This window comes from Protopterus annectens, chromosome 1.part2, assembly GCF_019279795.1.
Source record: "Protopterus annectens isolate FY-2018-M chromosome 1.part2, PAN1.0, whole genome shotgun sequence".
Lineage (NCBI taxonomy): Eukaryota > Metazoa > Chordata > Ceratodontiformes > Protopteridae > Protopterus > Protopterus annectens.
The window spans coordinates 1,088,915,872-1,088,938,236 of NC_056727.1; the positions used below are offsets into that span (position 1 = coordinate 1,088,915,872).

The 22,365-nt window shown below is 40.0% G+C and overlaps 1 long non-coding RNA gene across 1 annotated transcript in view; it reads right to left on the reverse strand.

Moving 5' to 3' along the window:
* Positions 1-11,748, reverse strand: part of LOC122792245 — a 203,770-nt gene extending 192,022 nt beyond the window's left edge. The window contains exon 1 of the long non-coding RNA XR_006363297.1: positions 11,429-11,748. This is a non-coding gene — a long non-coding RNA (uncharacterized LOC122792245). The remainder of the gene's footprint in view (positions 1-11,428) is intronic.
* Positions 11,749-22,365: the final 10,617 nt, after the last annotated feature.

The following is a 22,365-nucleotide window of genomic DNA, read 5'->3' on the forward strand; positions in this document are numbered from 1 at the left end:
GTGTGTGTGTGTGTGTGTGTGTGTGTCTCTCTCTCTCTCTCTCTCTGTATAAGCATATTCAGTTTTGCATGATTAGATGAACAGGAAAGGGGGTAAATGTAGATAATGGTGGCGACAATACCTGAAGAAAAGATCTAGCTTTGTCACTAGATATGCTGCCACCAATGTATGTGGATTAACTTGGTAAGGTATAGAGAGACACAGGTTAGACTGCCAGTAAATTGGCAGCCTTTAGTGTTGCTGAGAAATAGTTGGTTATGCATTCTTCCTGCAGCTGCAGTCCTCTCCTGTTGAAAGAGAAAAAGGAGGAATGTGAAAGAGAGAAAAACAGACCAATGGTGATAGTGGTACTTTAGGGTCAGAGTACAGTGATTCCCACGCACCATTAAAGTGTCTTCATTGTGTGTCTAGAGTCCAGAAAACTAAAGGAAAAAATCTATACATGCATGCACACACACACACACACACACACACACACACACACACACACACACACACACACACACACACACACACACACACACTCACTCTCTGGAAAAAAAAATAAAAGGTGCTTTAAATGTTACAAAGAATTGTGTAAAAAATGTGGGATTATATACAGAATGGGGATTTGCACTACAAAAATGTTTTCTCAGTTTTAGCACTACAGTGCAACTGAGAAGTAGGTTAGACAATGCACCCCACAGCATTTTGGAGCAAGTAATGCAGGGATAAAAAAAGGAAAATAAATAAAGAAACCAACAAATAGATAAATATTTTTCTCCAGATGACAAGGGTGAGCTCTTAATGTCTAGTAAAATGACAGTGGCCCCAACATGATACAATTATGGCCATAATAAGCTGTACAACCAGCTGTACCTCAAGAAGAATAAAAACTGTTGGCTGGCAGTTGTAAAGTAGTGTTACCAAAATCTTCTTAACTTGTGAAAGTTAAAAATAATACTTTCATATGATTTATGGGAGGTGGTCCATTTATCTACAGCCAAACAGGAGATGCTTTTTGCATACTGGAGCTTTTATAAAATAAATAAAAAAAATAGTTTCTTTATTTTAACTCTGCAGAACCATGGGGGTGTGGTCTCAACAGCCATACTGTATTTTGTAATGTGTCATACAGTGCTAAAAAGTATAAAATTCAAACTTGTAAAATGATCCATTTTTCCATGTGACAAATCATTAAAGCCTAAAATAAAGACAATGGTGACAACAGTTGCAACAGGAAGGGATTTCAGCTGCAGGAATGGTGTGTGTAGCTGTATCTCAAGTGCATGCAATGTTACTATTTTCAAAAGAGTTGATGGAGTCTCTAGAATATAAGGCTAATAGCCCAACAGGCAGGAAATGGGGCTACAGGAAGGCTTCACATGCAGGTAACGATCAGAAACATAAAGCGTGACACATCTAGTGTTTAGGAGGGTGATAGTATCTCCTTAAAAGGATAATATAGTATAGTGACAGCAACAGGAGGGGGCTGGGACCACAAGAACTGAAGTATGTCTCAAAAACAATAATGTTTACTGCTTAACGTGTGGGAGCATCTGAATCTCCCTGTCAAAGAAACATGACTGTAATTGAAACAGGAGGGGACTGCAGATGTAGAAAGACTACATAACCTGCTATGCTTCATCAGCAAGAAATGATACAGTCTGCATTATAGATACTAGAATCTCCTGAACAGGTTAACATGTAACATAATGGCAACAGTCCCAAAAGGAATGTATTATAGACACAGGAGGGCTTCTCATACAGATATGTCCAAGGAGAATAAAGGCTGCTATTTGGTGTTTTGGGGGTTCTTAGTATAATCACAAGGGTCCCAGCAAGAGATGAATGCAACCACAAGAATGATGCATACCCAACATCAGTGTCAGTTTTTAGCTCTTGGGGTGCAATACCTAAACCTTGCTAACCCTACCATGTAGAATGCTGGGGGTATCAGTTTTCCTGAACCACAAGTATTTTCATCAATCATTGAAATTATCCACCATGGACTCCCTGGCCTTGTACAACCTCAGAAATCCATGTAATGCTGCTGAAGGGCCTTCTTTTTAAGCACTTCACTACTTTGGAACACACTTAGTCACTGTTAAATTCTTCCCCACCATTAGCTTATACAATTCAGTTCGAAAGGTTCACCATACAATGGCTACCTCCTGAAGTTACCTTCATTATAACCCTTCCAGTTATTCCAGTTATAATAGCATTAATTTCTGTTTTTGTAACAAATCTCATGTGGTAGTTTCTTCCATTGATCAAATGTTCACTTGTTGATCAAATGTTCACTTGTAATACAACCATGTGTTATGATTTGACTCAGATTTTTGCTTCTTCCTGCTTAATTTCTCTTAAAACTGTTGCCTTTAGGAAAAAAATGTTTGGATTATACTTAATAAATAATGATAATAATTAGAATTTCAGGCTTATTTTACTTCAGAAATTTTATATTAGTTTGCACTCTCTTATGTCTCTCAAGTTAGCAGCACTAATATTTTAAAGTGTATCCAATCACACCTAATTATTTCTGGATTTGTCCCCGATTTGTTGAGAGCTATGGTTATTGTCATTGTCATTTTTTGTGCAATAATAAATCAAGTTGCATTTATTATATCTGGCAATGTATACAACTTCAGTTTGTAAGGCTGCAGGTTTCTGAGTCCAGTGTACTTTACATAGACTCATACTTAACATGTCAGACCCCTTCGTCTTTCAAGCTAGAGTATGCATCATTTTTTATTATAAAGAATCCTAAGGTTGCCACATCTTAGAATAAAATCACATTCCTCCACTTGGATCACCTTGCTTTAGTAATATAAATTTGTTGGTATGTAATAAAATGGGAATAATTTTTCAGTCACTGAGCAACTTCAACATTTAAGTCAACTGCTGAAGCAGCGCTTTTAAAACTGTATTATTAATAATTCTGTTTACTAAAGACTAAAAAAGTAGCTGACTTGGATTTGCAGTACTCAAACACAGTGATACTTTTAGGGAGAAGAGAAAGCAAAGCAGAGTAGGCACAAACATATATGACAGCCCACAGACAGTAATCATAGCAATAGTTGATGAACTTATTCTAAAGTGCTTGGGCTTCTGGACAGTTATTTTGCATTAAGAATGTTTGTGGTCTGAACTCTTGTGAGAGGATAGGGTAGCCTCTGCCCTTCTGAGCTGGGAGTTGCTAGTTGAAGGCTTATTGTGCCTGCTTATTTAAACTATTTTCTTTCTCAGAAAGTGTTGCAGTTTGCAGTAACATAGACTAGATTCAGACCTGCTAAATCTAGTTCAGTTTGCATAACTTGAGAACTAAACAAGGCCTTCTTTTGTTGGAGAGGGTTCCCCTGCACCCTAGTGCCAGGAGTGTGCAGTTAGAACTAGATTGCTGGAAAAGGGCTCAGTATTGAGCTTTTTTATTGGTTAATTTGTTTAAATCAGTTTCCTCACATTTGTACATAAGCACAGAAATGGTGCAGGTTTGCTCTTGTTTTAGCAAAGCTCCACAGAGATTGGCAACCAGCTGCTGCTCTGCTGTATTTATCTGATCGATCCAAGACATCTGCTGATCTCTGCAAAACTTAAGTAGAATTTTTCACTGCATATTGCACTTTTGAACTGCATTTTAATGATATCATTACTTATTTGAACTTTTTTTTTCTGAAATTGTTGCACTTTGTTTGCTGTAGCATAGACCAGATTCAGACCTACTGAGTCTAGTTCTGTTTGTATAACTTGAGCACTAAACAAGGCCATTTTTTTGTTAGAGAGGGTTTCCCTGCAACCAAGTGGGAGGCATGTGCAGTTAGACCTCATCTGGTTGAAGACTGCTGGAACAGGGCTCAGTTTTGAGTTTTTTTTATTGGTTAACTTGTTTAAATCAGTTTGGTCTCATTTATTACATAAGCACTGCATTTGTATGGGTTTGCTCTTGTTTTATCGAAGCCACACAGAGTTTGGCGACCAGCTACTGCTCTGCTATATTTATCTGATCAATCCAAGGCATCTGCTGATCTCTGCAAAACTTAAGTAGAAATTATGTAGACTTTTTCAATGTATATTGCACCCTTGAAGTACATTTTTACCATATCACTGCTTATTTGAACTGGTTTTTTTTCTGAAATTGTTGCACTTTGCTGTAGCATAGACTACATTCATACCTGCTGAATCTAGTTCTGTTTGTATATCTTGAGCACTAAACCAGGCCATGTTTTGTTGGAGAGGGTTGCTCTGCACCCTAGTGGGAGGAGTACGCAGTTAGAACTCATCTGATTGAAGGTTGCTGGAACAGGGCTCAGTTTTGAGCTTTTTTATTGGATAATCTGTTTAAATCAATTTGCTCTCATTTGCAACATAAGCATCACATTTGCATGAGTTTCTGCTTGTTTGCGCATTGCGCACTGGTGAACAGCAGTGGGCAGCACTGGCGGTTATAGATACAAAAAGTTCTGCCTGCAAATTTTCCCTTAGTACTCTGCTGGTGCACCATCAGTAAGTTCTTGTGATTGTCCCTCACTGACAGGTGATGCAGTCAGCGAAGCGTCTGCGGTACCAACATAGATTATACCCACTAGCCCTTCATATTTTTTGTCCACTTCTCTTGTCCTCTACTTTAACTCATCCTTCCTGCCTCCCTGTTTTCTGACCACATCAGCTTACCTACATTATGGATGGACAATTTCTCACAGTTTCTCCGGCCAGCCTGGTTGACATGGGCATTCTGAGGCAATGCAGCTATTGCATCATGTACACTGACAACCCACTTCTTCTAGTCCACACAAATTCATTATGTGAGTGGTGCATCTGTATCAAGAACCTAGAATCCAGGCTCTCTCGCTCCCCAGTCAGTTCATCTGATACAAAGCAGGTTGCCCACATGCACAGCTCACCTTCTGCACCTACCAAACCGACAACACATAAACCTACATAAGTGGAGGTCCTTAGCAGAAGCTTACCTAAATATCAGAGACCTCCCAAACACAAACACAAGCATGATTCACATAATACATCCTCTGCAGAACATAGTAGACATAATATATCACACACCATTGTCTCAACAGACTAGCCCCTAAGACATAACACAAAAACAAACATCTTAGTGATAGGCAACTCAATTGTGAGACAAATGGATGTCCCTCTCATCAGATTGAATAAGGAAAAAGTCACGGTCAGCTGTCTGTCAGGCGCCAGGATCCACCACATCACACACACACTCAAGTCTCTCAACACCGGCACTGTTATGTCTCCATAATAGTCCACGTTAGTGTGAATGACTTGAGATGTACCTCACTGGACTTTCTGAAGAGAGATGTGACTGAACTCTCTGATTATGTGTCTCAGGCAGGTGTGTCCCTAGCCTTAAGCAGCATTTTACCTTCGCCTAGGATAAGACCTCAATAAAAACAAAAAATGATTGACTTCAACAACTGGCTTAGTTCTGGTGTCATTCAAAGGGGATCCAGTATCTGTCAGCCTGGGGTGACATGATCAACAGACCTCAATGTTTTGCCAGAGACGGTCTTCATCTGTCACCCCTGGGATTTTGTTTACTGATGAAAGCTCTTGCCACCCCCATATTGCCTTTTTTAGGCAATGTCACAAAAACAAAATTCCCAATGTAAAAATACCCTCTAAAAACAACCTCAAGGCTATGTTGCTAAATGCTAGAAGCCTAACTGCACTAACTAGAAGTAGTCCTCACCTTAAAAGATGCTGACATTTATGCAGTCACTGAGACCTGGTTTAAGGCAGTGGAGAGCACCCCAGCTATATTAAGTTACATTTCCTTCCACATGTTCAGACCACAAATTGAATTTATGAAAACTAATGGAAGTGGTGTATCAATATTCATTAAATATAAATACACCTCTAGATTAGCAAACTAGCACAAGTCCCATGAATTACTTCAGGTGCAATTAACTGCAGGTAAGACCACTCTTCAGGTTATTGCCAGCTACAGGACTCTCTCTATGAATCAGGACATCCACTCAACCTACATGAGTCAATAAAAATACAATCAAACACCCTGGTTTTGGGTGACTTTAATTAACTCATCCATTGAATGGGTAAATTATACTTGTTCTAACTCACTTGCCCAAAGGTTCCTGGACTTCGTTAACTCCAATGCCCTGGACCAGCTGGTTGACACATCCACAAGGGGCTTAAACATCCTGGATCAGTTTGTCACCAACACGTGGGACCATTGCACTACCCCCAATGTGTGGTCATCCCTGGTAAGATCTGACCACAAATCAGTCTCGCTAGAAGTAACTATAACACAAGACCCCCCCTTAGCAACAACTAGACTAAAAAACTTTTCCAAGGCCAATTACAACCTCTTATGTGACAGAATAAATAGTGTCATAGTCCACCCCCACCGATAGAACAAACACCTATGCTGAGTTATACACCAGTACTTTATACAAGCACCTGTACAACTGTATTGACTCTGCTGTACCTGAATCAAAGCAAGATCTTAAAAAAAAAAACAAACCTGCCTGGTGGCAACTGCCATTAATTGGCTATACAATAGGAGAAAGAAATTGCTGTCTAATAGTAGGAAGGAACAGTCTCAAAACTGGAAACACTCCCTCCACAACTTAAACAGGCAAATAATACTGCCAGTGAAGTCCCCCAAAGCTAACTATGAATCCAAATTAGCTTCCCTAACTAAGGATAAACACAAGGCGTTCTTTAGTTACATCTGTAACCTCAAAGGTAAAGGCCCAGATTTGTGCTGAACTTGCAGTTAATGGTACTATATATACAGAACCTGTGGATATAGCAAACCTGCTGGATGACAAGTTCAGTGAAAACTTCCCTCCCACATATACCCCAAAGCATCCCTAAAACCTATCCCCCACCTAGTATCTCTGAGCAGCAGGTCTTAAATGCCCTCTCCGAAGGTGAACACACAGAATCTATGGGACCAGACAAGATCTGGGGCTGTGTTCTCCATGGGTTAAACCAGGAATTAGTATCACCATTGAGCACACTTTTCAATCACAGCCTAAGCACTGGCTTCATTGCAGCAGAAAACAGCTACATTCATTCCTTTTAACAAAAGGGGTGTATCCACAGAGCCTGGGAACTATAGACCCATTAGCCTGACCAACCTCATCTGCAAGGCCATGGAACAAATCATCATGGACCTTCTTAACAAAGCTATAGGAAATATCCAAACACTTGACCCTACCCAGTTTGGCTTTGTCAAGGGGTGATTATGCCTGTTAAACTTTGTGAACTTCTTTGAGACAGTCACCAAAGTCCTAAACAATGGGAAATCTGTGCATACCACCTACCTAGACTTAGCTAACACCTTTGACACAATCCCCCACTCAGGCATTATTGATAAACTCACCCAGCTGGGTATCAACCCATATTTTGTTAGGTGTGTTGAAAACTGGCTCACTGATAGAACTCATACAGTCAAAATAGGAGACTCCTCCTCCTCCACAGACATGTAACTGGTGGTGTTCCCTAATGCTTCTGTGACCCCTACTTTTCAGAATCTACTTCTCCAAAGTACATGCTAAAACTAAAGGACTGTGGCTAACAAAGTTTACTGATTACTGCAAATTGGGAGTGATCATTGAAGCCTCTAGCAATGTCAACATCCTGCAAGAAGGTCTTACACAGACTAATGATCAGTGCCAAAGTCATGTTCTTAAACTCAATGCAAAAAATGCATTATCATACCCTTTGGCAAGGGGGATGTTCCTGCAAACTACCACATCAATAGCAATACCCTAAGCACACAGTCAGTGGTAAGAGATCTGGGCACACGTGTCGACAACAACCTTAACTTCAATCACCATATCTACACAGTGGTAAAAAGGGCATTTTGCTAATAGGTTCATAGGCTTGTACTAGGCTATCAGCCCTAGGGCCTATACAAGCCTAGCCATAACAATTCCCTGGCTATTTCTTCCCACACTATTTACTTCCATGGACCACTGTCTAGCATGGCGACTGACGTGATCCCCGAGGTGAATTTCCTTTCTCCCATTCAATCATCAAGGTTCCTTTTGAAGAGGGCTAAAGAGGCACTCTGCTTAACATGTATGGGCAGAGTATTCCAGAGACTGGGGAGTCTCTGGGTCAGGAACCTATCCATCCAGCATGTTTTGTTTATTGTGATGACAAGGTTTAGATTCCTGGAGTGTGTGGCTCTGAGGGATTGGGATTTCTTTAAGTGTAGCATGTCCAAAAGCTCTATTGAAGGTGAGACCACTGTCCATCTGTGTCCCTAAGTCTCTTATCACACTTTCGGTGTTTAGTGTGCTGCTACCTATGTGGTAATTCATGGGTACATGTTTTTTCCAAAGGGGATAACTATACATTTCTTGGCATTGAGCTTGAGCCCATGGCTTTGGCACCAAGCATCTGTTTCTGTAAGGCCCTTTTGTAGAGTAGCCACATCATTTGGGGATTCAATAATGGCTCCCAGTTTGCAGTCATCTGCGAACTTTGTTAGCCAGAGTCCCTTAGTGTTGGCCTGTACTTCAGAGAAGTAGATGCCAAACAAGACTGGTCCCAGGACTGAACCCTGAGGTACTCCACTTGTCACCTGTCTGGAGCTGGATATGGATTTTTTGCATTGCTCATCTCATAAGTAAGAGCCTTACCTCCAGTGAAAAAATAGGTCATAACCTCCCTGTACTTTTCCCTCATCAGGTCAATAATAGAGTACAATGCTCTCTTTGGTATGTTCCTTTCCAAACACCTGTAGCAATTGGAGACACCAAAGAGGTTCTTTACAAAGAGAATTCAGGGTTTTCAAGATCTGTTTTATGTGAACAAACTGAAATCATTGTCACTTTACTCTGTGTCATACAGACTGCTCAGAGGCAACCTGTATCCTGCATATAAAGAAATCTCTGACCCACCCTTAATGGAAATGCTGCACATTCACAAGTGAAATAGAACACAAATCTCTCACTCAGAGGACCTTAACCTGGTATGTGACATCAACAGAAATTGCTGGAGAGACAGATTTGTCTCACAGAGGTTACCCCACTATTGGAACAAGCTTCCTAGTCATGTTAAACAAAGCCCCTCATTGTTCCTATTTAGGCATAATTTAGACAACTGGAAATTCACTCTGGGGGTTCCACCTGTGTCCCTTTTGGGTAGGGGCAATATGTGCTGATTTTAGTGTCTGCTTGAATGAGACATCCTAGGGAACATGGGTTGAACTTGGCTAGGCTTATAGGGGCCCTGGGGCCATTAGCCTAGTGACCTCCAATGAACCTATGATAATTATTTATCTAAGATATATTTTTGTAAGTGGCTTGTCAGTAATCAATATTATCTTTAAGTGAAGGGTAGTCAAAAGGGGACACAATCATGCTTTCTATCACCTCTGTTGGGGTAGATGTTTAAAGTTTTGATTATGACCCCCAGGTGGCCAAAGTTCAGATAGCATCTTGGGCACATGGTGGAGTGTGCACGAAGAAGGAATGAATGATGCAGTTTCTGTGGATCACCTCTGTTTTGGGAAGGGACTGGAGTATGTGGTTGTTAGAGTCCCTGATAGTGAATGGAGTCCACACAGGAGTCCTGGCACTTAGAGGGGACAAGACAGTCTTCAAGGATTGCATTACTTGAATTCCTAAGTGCATTTATTGGTATACACTATGGTGTTAGGCTAAAAATAATAATAACTAAAATAAAAACTGATGACTACCTTAATGACTGCCCTACATTTTGGCTCTCTACCCAATGAAGGGGAATGAATGGGCCAGTTGGATGAGGGGTATTGAGAATCAGGAGGCAGCAAGGGAGAAAAATGAGCAAAAAATGCATTCTGTTTCTTGTCATGAAGTTATAGGATTTGAATGATTTTTGTCATCATCAAGGAAATTAAAATATAATTGTAAATTAGAAAGGCAGGTATGAGTCACTGTACTACACTTCTTATCTAAAGTCCCTCCTTTTTATTTATTTTTTTAATTATTTGTTTAGTTGTTTATATATTTTCAAATAATCTTTTTCTTTTCTGTCACTGGGAGTTGCACGTGTCACAGTACATACTTGTGTGCATTTGTGCAACTCTTAGTTCTTTTAAAATAAGAGTCAACTGGCCTATATTTAAAAATAATGCAGATTTTAGACTTAGACCCCCATAAAAAATACAGATTGCACTTTGTGACACATCCTTCTGACATTTTAGGGAAGCATGTAAGAGAGGTTGAAATGGCACTTCAACTGAGTGTGCTTGGGCTTCTAGACAAAGGGAGGACCTGTGTCACTATTGTCTCAGGCTTCACCAGGTGGCTGATACCTGAGGCAGCCGGACGTTGCTATGAATTAATACAAGAATAGGGGGTAGTGTGCTGGTGTGCTCTGTATGGAGCGAAATCAAGGAAGGACAGAAGAAAGCCTTGAGCATGGAAATGCATGCAAAAAGTTGGATTTTTATTAGAATTTTATCAGAAAAAAGAATAACATGCAAAAGTTTTAAATATCTAAGAGCAAATCGTAAAGCGATATTTTGTGAAAGGTACAAGACATTATAAAGCAAGGAGCTCAAGAAGTAAATGACCCAAAATGAGTAACAAACTCTTGCTGAGAAGGAAAGCAGGATGAGAAAATAAGTAGGACGTGTGACACTATAAATGTGATTGTCTGTGCTGCAAGACTGACAGAGACAGCTTTGCTACGGTATGAAACAGTAAAAACGTCCAACTGCAGTGGTGTCAACTGCAACACACAGTATTAGTAAAGTTAAATAGGTGACAGAGAAAAAATAACTGTGTAGCCTAATGCAATACAAAACAAAATTACACGAGTAGATAGCTGCAGAACCAAGCTGAGATTTAAGTTTTGAAAATAATGGATTGAGGAATCCTAGCAATTTAGGTGTGTCAAGTTTGCTAAGTGAAAATGTTCTTCAGGGCATAAAGTTGTGCACACTTAACTATGCTTTCTGCTTTATGGAAAAAAAATCTTTCTGCTAGCCTGTTTGGTTTGTGCTGCAGCTGACTCATTTCTCAGGGTGTGACAGAAAGTGGAAACAGCTTGTCAAAAGTTCACACATCCTTTTGTAGCTGGAGGTGCAGCTGCTGTAAGATTTCTATTAAAACACATCTTCGGCTTGTTTTATTTTTGTTAACATTACTAATAATAATCCTTACATAATATGATCATAAGGCATGCTTTTTCTCTTGCAGCAAATCAGGTATATTGCTGACAGTATATCTACTATTTCACAGATGATAGGTTATACATTAAGCTTGTATCCCCACCTGAACACCCTGAGTTTCATGGCTCAAACAAGCTACTGCTTCCTAAGTCACTCCTGAATCTCCTGCTTATAAGGTCAGAGAAGATTTCTCCTGTTGCCGATGATGCACATTTTCAATTGAATGATCATATCATAATTTATATTCTTGTTAAAAAACTGAGGATTTTAATTTTTTTCTGTTTCACTTACCAAGCCTCCTGTGAGTAAATGGTCAGTCATCTAATCCAATCTTTTGTGAAAGCTATCATCCAGACCACAGACCATATGCATTATTTTATGCTACATCATTGCTGGAATTTTCTGCCCTTTACTCTGGAAACTTGCCAAACTCCCTGATGTTTTTTTCTTACCATCAATAGAGGGAAAAATAGTTGAGTTCTACTTCTTGTGGGATACTTCCATAATATCCATATTTTTTTATAACTTGTGATGGATTATATCACATTACCTTGACTGAATCAGATTCAGTCATGCTAAGTTTTACACAATACATTTGCTACATGTCACAGCCAATGCCACCATTTACTGTTTATTTATACTGTTTGCTGACCTTTAGGCTTGCAAATTCCTGTTGCCTTACATTTGGAAACTCTCCAGCCATAAACATTGCACAATACTTGCACAGACCTGCCTGTCTCATAAGCACTAAAGAGAAACAATCAATAAGGTTTATGTTTTTTTTTCATCGTTTTCCTACTTTATACTAACATTTTAATGTTACTACACAGTATCTTAACATGGGGCTTTGAGGATTATGTATTACTTTAATTAAGACATAAAGCTGACAGGGAACAAGACAAGGTTCATAGGTTAGCACTACGCTAACTGCCCTTGCATGCCATTTTAAGCATAGCCAATTATCCCTTGTGAGACTCAAACGCTGCACCTTGTGTTAGTAAGGCAAACACCTTAACAATTAGGCCACCCTCCCAACCCTCAACACACATCAAGGTAATATGACTTTATGGTTGTTATATATTGTAGAGATGATGCCAGGGAACAACTTAAGATATTTCTATTGCCCATATGAATATTATAATAGCAATGCTCCAACAGAAAAATTACAGGGAGAAGATGTTCAGCTTGAATTGCAGAACAATATAAATTAACTGCATTGCTAAAGGACACATTAGCTATTGTACAGAAGGTATTGAGATGCTAGAACAGTACTGTGCGAAGGACTATCTTCAGTTACATAAATCATAAGTAATAAAACCCATGAGTTTTCATTCATGAAGTAAAACATGATTTTAACATTAAAAAAATGGAACATGGGTAAATAATCATACACTAAAACAACAATGCAAATTTTTTCTCAAGCACTACTTTTCCAGACTTGTGATGTTATTTGTAAAATAACACCTGAAGTGGGCAAAAAGGTACACAGTAAAGGAGATATGGGATGAAGTAACCAAATGACAGAACATTCAGCAATAAATGGACATTGGGTAAGTACTCCCCTTCTAACCTTCCTCATCATCTTGTCCATCACCATATATTGGCACTACTATAAATAACAGTGGAAGTAGCTGCAGGTAGGAACCTGCCAGCATTTACAAGTAGGCAGCATTATGTATCTGCATTTATAAGAAAGATAAAAATTCTAAACATCTTCCAGATGGGCTTAAAGACATGTTCATAGGTTCATAGGTTCATGGAAGGAAAGGAAATTCACCCCGGGGATCACGTCAGTCGTCCTGCTAGACAGGGGTCCAGGGAAGTAGATAGTGTGGGAAGAAATATCCAGGGAATTGTTATGGCTATGCTTGTATAGGCCCTAGGGCCGATAGCCTAGTACCAACCTATGAACCTATGAAGGTTACTAGACTAACGGCCCTTGAGCCCTTACAAGCCTAGCGATAATTATCTTGAGTTGCCCCAGTTGTCAATGGTTAATTGAGTAAAGTTTGCAGAGGTAAGTGTCTGCGGCAGTTAATATCAACTTCCTTTATCCAGGAGTGACATGGGTGCTATCCCAGGAGTGAATTTGTGGTCAACCATCCATTGATCTAGGTTACATTTGAAGAGGGTCAAGGAGGAGTTCTGTTTCACTTGAATTTGAAGCTTGCTCCAGGAAAGTGGCAGTCTCTGGGAGATGTATCAATCTCTCCAGCATGACCTGTTCATGTCAGAGGCTAGGTTAGGCTGAGTTAAGATCTCTGGAGTTAGTGACCCTCGTGCAGTTTGATTTATGAATGTGTAACATTTCCATCAGGTGGGGTCAGAGACTGCCGTGTAAGCCAGGCACAGGTGACTCCTTAGCAACCTGTAGGAGACAGAATGCAATGACAGGGCTTTCAGTCTTCCTACCTAAGACTTGTTTTGTGTACCTTGTAATTTCTTGGTGAGAAAACTCAGTGCTGTCTCCAATTGATGCAAATGTCTGGTGAGATACATGCAAAATGGAACACTGTGCTCAATTATTGGTCTGATGAGGTCCACGTATAATGGAATTATAACATCCTTAGATCTAGATGCAATGCCTTTACTTATGAGATGTTCCACATAGAAGGATTTCATGACTACTGTGGATATATGATAGTCAAAGTTCAGATTGCTATCAACCCGAGTGCTCAGATCATGTACCACTGGGTCTATACTTAGTGGGGTGTTGTCTATAATGTAATTAGCAGGGATGCTGGCTTTCCCAAAGTGAATAATAATGCATTTTTTTTGCATTTAGCTTTAATTTGTGGCTTTGACAACAGCCATTTGTCTGAGTTAACCTTGCCTGCAGTATATTGACATCACTGAAGGAGACTCGGGGATTGCTACCAATTTCCAATCATCAGCAAGCTTGGTCGGCCACAGGCCATCCAAGTTTGACTGTACTTCTGAGAAATAAATTCTGAACAGTAAGGGGCCTGGCACAGGGGTGCCCATGGTGGTGCAGTGGTTAGCATTGCTGCCTCACAGCAAGAGGTTCTCTGGTTTGATTGTTGGTTGGGGTGCCTTCAGTGTGGAGTCTGTATGTCCTCCCTGTGGTCATCTGGGTTTGCTCCAGTTTCATCCCAAAGACATGCAGTAGGTGGATTAGACACTCTAAATTGGCCCTAGGTGTACATGTGTGTGCCTTCTGTGGAAGGTTGGATACTGGGCTGGCAACTCAACACTGTAAAACTCTACTGCCAATCATGAGCAGACAGATGATCTGCTGTGGTGACCCCTAACTAGGTAAAGCCAAAAGAAGAATGGGCTTAGCACAGAACCCTGTAGTATGCCACTCGTGACTGGTCTTTTGCTAGAAGTGAAGTCACCCACTTTGTTAGCATGTGTCTTGTCAGTGAGCCAGCTGGATTCCCGTCTGGTAATGTAGGGGTTAATTCCCAAATGGGCAAGTTTCTCTATAATATCTGAGTTGGGGTTTGTGTCAAATGCCTTGGCTAGGTCAAGTTAGGTGGTGTGTACTGTCTTTCTGTCATTCAGGACAATGGTGACAGTCTCAAAGAAGTCAACCATGTTTAACAGGCATGATTTACTTTTAATGAATCCAAATTCAGTTGGGTCCAGAGTTTAGAGATTACCTATGTCCTTGTTAATAAGGTCCATAATGATTCTTTCCATGGTGTTGCAGATGAGGCAAGTCAAGCTTATGGGTCTATAATTTCCAGGGTCGGTTGATGGTCCCCCTTTGTGCAGAGGGATTACTGTTGCTGTCCTCCATTCTGCTGGAACATAGCCAGTTTGCAGGGTGTGGTTAAAAAAGGATCTGAGTAGGTCTGCTAGGTTATGTTTTAAGTTGTTTAAAAGGCAACTTGGGAAGTTGTCTGGTCCCATTGTTACCAAGTTTTTGGCCTTGGAGAGCACCAAGATGACCTGATCTCTTGAGATAATAGGCTAAGAAATGGGGGCAGATATACTTTCGTGGATGACTGGAGGGGTCAGAGGGGTAAAGTTTGCTCCAAATCTGTCAGCTAGGAGGTTGGCTATAATGTCCAATTGAGTATGGGTGGTGCCATCCACAAACAGTTCAGCGCATAGCTGGTATTCCCTTTTAGATTTGGGAGGTAGTAAAAGAATGCCTTTTGATTGCCCTTAGCTAGGGAGGCTATTTTGGGTCTATATTATATGAACGAAAGTTCATAATAAGTGAACGCTCCAATGAGTGAAAATCCATTGAGATGTGTGTTGTGGGATTGCAGTACAGTGAAGACTGGAGCATTTGGCCTTTCCTCACTGTAGTGTGATCTTGGAGTTGGAATATAAATTTAGCGGGGGAATATTGTTTTTGATGTCCGGGATTTTCGCTCATTGAGCATTTGCTTATATGAACTTTCACTCATATAATATAGACCCGGCTATTTTTACTTTGTAATTAGCTTGGGAGGACTTGGCAAGGACTTGGAAAGACTTGGCAAGATCTCTAATTTATTTGATTAAGCTAGAAAGGTATTTCTTTCTCTACTGGGCAAGTTCCCTTTTGTTCTTGGACATTAGTTTCTTTCTCTTGTTGTATAGCCTATTTATAGAAGAGGTCTACCTGGCTTGTTTTTTTTTTTTTGGCAAGACCTGGTTTTAATCTGGTCAGGTCAGCTGATTCTGTTCAATTGCTTGAGTGGTTATACAGTGCATCGGTGTACACCTCTGCATAGGAGTCCATGTTATCTGCGTTCAAGGGGGCTTTGAAACTTTTTATACCATCACTTAATAGGAAGTAATTTGCCTTTGAAAAATTCTTAAGCATTTTTGAGCTTGATGAGGCATCTGGTCTTATAATTACATCAAACAAGACTGATTTATGGTCCGATCTTACCAGGGAGAACGTCACATGGGGGGTGGGAGTTGCATTGCTCTCCCTTGTTAGTAAGTACTATGTCCAGGACATTTGGGCCTCCTGTGGGTGTGCTGATTAGCTGTTCCAGAGCACTTGCATAGACAGAGTCCAAGAACTTCTGAGCGAGCATGTTTGTGGTCATGTATGTTTCCCATTCGATGTTAGGAAAATTAAAATCACCCATAAGTAAGGTGTTGGGCTGTATGGCAAGTAACTCCAGTAAGTCCAGGTATGTGGTATGCTTTTCCTGTTTCATGTTGGGGGATCTTTAGGTAGCTATGATGTAGTGGGGACTTTGTCTATAGTTAATTGGATATGGAGGAGCTCAAGAGTGTCACATTGTTTGGCCAGTCTCGAGGAGTACTAACCCTTAATGAAGATGGATACACCTCCTCCTTTGGTTCTTTCATGCTCAGTTTGTGGTTTGAACATATGGAAGGTATTGTAGCCCTGCATGGCTGAGGTGCTTTCCGCACCTTTGAACCATGTCTCAGTGACTGCTCAGATGTCAGCATCTTCCAAAGTGAGGATTGCGTTCAGGGACTGCAGTTTCTTGTTTAGACTCCTAGCATTAAACAGCAGCACCTTGAGTTTATCTGAGAGGATTTTGTTATGTTGGGAGGTTGGTTATTTTGGCACTGCCTGCAAAAAGCACAATAAGGGAGGCTAATGGCTTTAACAGTATCTGAAATCCTAGAGGAAACAGGTGCAAGCCATCTCTGACAAAGCAGTATGGCCTGTTGACCACGTCTTCCCAGGTTGACAGATACTGGATCCTTTTGGATCAGGGGTTTTCAACCTTTTTTGTTCCATGGACCCCTTTGCCAGTCAGGTGAAAGCCACGGACCCCTTCTCAGAATAATCCATCAATGCAGGCTGAAGAGACTAGTTGTCTGGTTTGTGATAGAGAACCATTAAGTCTTTAATACATTGCCTATTCAGTAGGAGGTTTACATATCTATAAACCTATGCTAAAGTGGTTTTGTAGTACACTGCTTACAGATCTGTAAGAGCTATCATGTTCAGACCTTATGTAAATTTCCTGCAGTTCTTCTAATTCATTTACATTGGTCGTCTGCACAGATAACAGTTCTAAAGCCTGAGTTACAAAGTGTCATAACAGTTCAGTCTCTTTGTGAATGACTTAGTCTGAAATAGTGAGATGATAGGCAGGAGGCCGTGAACTTGGTTATTGTTTCTGTCGCTAAGTTTACCCAGGTTAACCACAACAAAGAAGCACAATCAGTAGTCAAATTTTTATTGCACCTATTTTAAGATGGGTTATATCACAGGATTTTTAAAACTGTATACATGAGGATGTGTGTGTCCCTGACATGTACTCATGGTACTTGCTCTCAAAAGCATATCCCAGAGTTTTTCAAGATTCAATATGAAGCTATTCATACCGTGTAATTCTACAGTAAATCTTTTGGAAGTAGCATTCCATATTGTTGTTAAGGAGCCACAAGAGCAATAAAACAACAAACATTTATGTCATAATCATAAGTCTGAAAACTTGCTCTGAGTTTCCAAGAGTTAAGAGTTTTCTTCCAGTGTAAACACATAGGGTGCTATACAAGGAGGGCATTTCTGAGCGGGATTTTAAACCAAAAGTTTAAAATCCCAAATGCCAACGACCAAAAATGCTGAACCTCAAAGTGCTTTTTTTCAAGATCACAGTAAAGTGAAGATCAGAATATTTGCCCTTTCCTCACTGTAGTGCAATCTCGTAGTTGGAATATATATTAAGCATGCCCCCCACAATAATGATTTCGAAGTCCAGCATTTTCGCTCTTTAGAGCGTTCCTGATTTTTAAACTTTCGGTCTTGTAATATAGACCCTTCCTGAGCTTAGTGATATATCATGTTTACAGTGTAGACTAGAGACTTATGTAACTAAGACAGATTCTCCCTTTATTGTTGATAAAATAGAATCTGAATCACTTAAAAGTTGCTCAGAAAATTATGGACAAATATCCCTGTTACACCTTGTGATCTACAACATAGCAATACAAGACAAAGTGGCTAGTTCTTTTCTTTCTGTTTCTGTTACCAAATGTCATTTGGGATGACATGCTCACCTGTCACCCCTGGGATTCCGATATCGGCAAAGGCTGCTTGCCCATAGTGCCTTTTAGGCAAGGCTCAAATTCTAAACCTACCACCATAGAACACAAAAAGGAAAACTAAGGGTAATGCTGCTCAATGCCAGAAGTCTAAATCTCAAAATGCCTTCTCAGTATGGAGAACATCGATGTCTGTGCAGTGACAGAAACCTGGTTCAAGGCTCCTGAGAGCACCCCAGCACTATCAGGTTTTACCTCTTATCATAAAGGAGGGGGTATCCATATTCATCAAAGACACCCACACCTCAAGACTGGTTGCATCGGAGACCATCCAGGTGCAATTAACCATAGGCAAGACTGCTCTGCAAATTGTAGCATGTTACAGGCCACCCTCACAAACTCAGGAACCTCACATGGCCTTCCTGAAAACACTAGAGGGGATAAATGTATCACCAAACACCATCATACTAGGTGACTTCAATTACCCTAATATAGACTGGGAACACTACTCAAGCCCAAACACAAAGTTCCTGGAATTCATAAACTCAAATGCCATGGAACAACTAGTCACCATCCCCACAAGAGGAGAAAACATACTTGATCTCATCATCACGAACATAGGAGCACAATGTTCAACACTAGAAGTATACCCCTCACTGGTGAGATCAGATCACAAACTAATCTCGCTGGAGGTCCTCATCCCACCCCCACCTGAAATAAAAGACCACAGTAAAGAACTCACTTCTAAAGACTAGTGTGGTCTCCTTTAAGGCCCCAAACAGTACTCAAGCCACTGAATCACTTACAAATGCCTTCTACCAGCACCTGCAGGACTGCATGGATAAGGCAATCCCAAGCAAAACAAAGACTCCTGGTGGACCCCAGCCATAAACAAACTCTACAACAAAAGGAGGAAGCTACTACAAGATAGAGCAAAATCCTTAAAAGGTAAGACACCCTTGATCACTATAAGTAAAAACTAAGAGCTCTCATAAAATCATCCAAAGCAAATTTTGAGAGAAAAATAGCTAAAGACTCAAAAGACAATCATAAGGCCTTCTTTAGAAACCTGGGAGGAAACTCCCAGATATGCTCAGAACTAGTTCAAAATGATGTGAAGATTACTGATCCTACAGACATTGCCAACATACTGGCTGACAGGTTCAGTGCAAACCCCCAAACATCTCCAATGCCCAAGTGAGAACTAAAACACAGCATCCATGGGACCTGATGGTGTCCCGGCTGTGTGCTCCACGAACTCAATGAGGAATTAAACCCACAGCTAGGACAGCTGTTTAATCATAGTCTTACCTCTGGATCTGCAACTGTGGTCCCACTTCACAATTACCGCCCATTAGCTTGACAAGCCTTATCTGCAAAGCCATGGAGAGGATCATAATGGACCTCATAAATAAAGACATAGGAATTTGCAGACTTTGGATCCATCCCAGTTTGGCTTTGTCAAAGGCAGATCATGCCTTCTAAACTTGGTTGACTTTTTGAAACAGTCACCAAAGCCATTGATGAGGGAAAGGCAGTCCATACAGCCTACCTCGATCTTTGATACAATACCCCACTCGGGTATCATTGAAAAACTCATCAGCTTAAATGTTAACCCATACATCACAAGATGGGTTGCAAACTGGCTGAGTGACAGAACCCACAGGGTCAGAGTTGCTGGCGCCATGTCAGACTCAGAGCCTGTCACAAGTGGTGTACCACAGGGCTCAGTCCTGGGCCCACTCTTGTTTGGCATCTACTAGTACAAGCAAACACAGGAGGGTTAGACAAAGTTTGCAGATGACTGCAAACTACATCTGACACAGATATCCTTCAGAAGGGTCTCACAGAAACGGATAACTGGTGCCAGAGCCATGGCCTAAAGTTAAATGCCAAAAATGCATAGTCATAAAAACAAGGTTACCCCTAGCTACCAAATAGGTGTCAATCCACTGAGCACAGAAGAAGTTATCAGGGACCTGGGGACCCAGGTTGATAGTAGTCTGTCATTTGACAGTAAGTAGTTAGGAAGACCTTCTACATTGCCCACCTTATCATGAAGGGATTCTCATCTAGATCAAGGGAGGTCATAGTCTCCCTATACTCATCACTCATCAGACCAATGATTGAGTACAATGCCCCATTCAGAATGTATCTGACCCGACACTTGCAGCAGCTGGAGAGGCCACAAAAGTTCCTCACCAAAAGGATAAAGGGTCTCAAACATCTGTCCAAGAACTCCAGCTCTATTCAGTCGCCACCGCTTGCTCAGAGGTGACCTTTGCCTAACATACAAGGCCATGTCAAACCCAGATTTGATGAATATGCTTCACCTCAAAAATCTAGATCCGTCAGAGCCACAAGGAGACTTAAACGCTGGAGGGATAGATTCATCACCCAAAGACTCCTATGCTGTGGAATAAAATCCCGGTATATGTGAGGCAGAGCACCTCGCTGGCCTTGTTCAAGAGAAATCTTGACCAATGGATGGGAGATGGATTACCTCAGTGTCACTGCTCAACAGAGGCACAGCAAAATAATGGGTATAGTTCCCCATACTAAAGGCAGATAGCCTAGTATGAACCTATGAACCTATGAACCTATGAAATCTGATCAGTATTTTGAAGTTTTAGTTCTGAATGTCTCTAGTCAGGATGCACTCAATCAAGGAGGTGACAGTAAGAATGCAGAACTTTCCACTTTTTCTTTAATCTTAATTAAAGTTAGGAGATTTGAGATAAGCTTGTAGTTGACGCAGTCTGTATCCAAGAACATTTTTTTCAGAAAAAGGGCCTACTTGGCATGGCTTCATGATACTTTTGAAAGTGATAGGAAACTGGTTCAGTTTTTCTAGCACAACGGTGTGGTGGTGTTTTTGTATAATTTTGAATTTTGTCTGATAATAAATTATTCTTATTCTTATTCAGCAGGTGAGTGCATTAGTTATGTGCCTGTTCTGTATCACAGACTAGAAAGACATAGAGGAGGAATATATATATATATATATATATATATATATATATATATATATATAGAGAGAGAGAGAGAGAGAGAAGTTGAAAATAATAAAAATGCTGAGAAGTTAACTACCAAAGTATGTGTATAATTATTATATATCAGGACAGTTTTTAGGCAGTAGTGTTTTAAAAGCATGAAATAAAATAACAAAGGAAACAAGTTATACTGAAATAGTTTCCAAAATAAATAAAAAAAACATATGGGATATAGTAACATGTGCTTCTTTCTTAACACAATAAATAATAATGCAATACATTTAAAAGCAGGAAAGTTAAAGTTGAATTTTATTTTCTAAAGACTGTGTGAAGACTGTTGTTGTTTATCTTGAATAAGAAATGTAAACTGTGGTGTGGTATTTGACAAAGCAACAAGCATGTCATGCTGGACATCTAATCAATTTTGATTTTTTGTTTTCATTGTTACAAGTGTTGAAAATCCCAATTTGCAAAGGTATGTTGCTGCAAATGGAATCAAAGCTTCCAGAGCTTGCTTTACTAGACAAAGATTAGCCTCTCTCAGGGAACACAGGATTCTCCAAGGCTTTTTGAGTTAAACTCCAGTTGTAGTAAGTTTTTTGTCTTAAGATCAATGAGTTCATTTTTGGTTAAGTCAATATCTTCAATACAGTTTATATCAGAAAGAAAAGGATTGTGGATCCATGGTTCATTTTTCATGTCAAAGAAAAGGATAGTAGATCCATGGTTCAATTTTCATTACATCAGGATAAAAATAATGTTTAAAAGATTTCTGTAATGTTTCCAAGTGTACACTGATATCTCTTTTCAAAACAAATGACAGAGATTTTTTTATTTCATTTCCATCTTGGTAAAGCACTTCCTCCAACACTGGAAAGATTGCAAGAATGTCAGCCTCTACTCTCTTCTTCTATATTGGTAACTTAGCCAAGAAAGCTTGTAATATTTCAGTTGCATCCACAATGGTAAATTCATGACCTTGAATGTAAAGATTTATCTCATTCATATTGTGAAAAATACCTGCCAGGTAAGCCAACTCATGGATAAAATCTTTTATTTTAAAATGTTCCAAGAGTGGGTTTTATGTTTCTTTCAGAAAAAGTGAAACTTCTCCTCTTACAAACAAGTACTTCAAAACTCGTCTTCTTAAAAGCCAGCACACTTCTATGATATAGTGAAGAAGTTCATATTTTCCTCTCATTTCTTGACAAAATGTTTTAAAATATATGATGATTCAGAGAACTTCTTTTGATAAAGTTGATAACTTCTATGGCTGTTGACAAAACTTCTTTC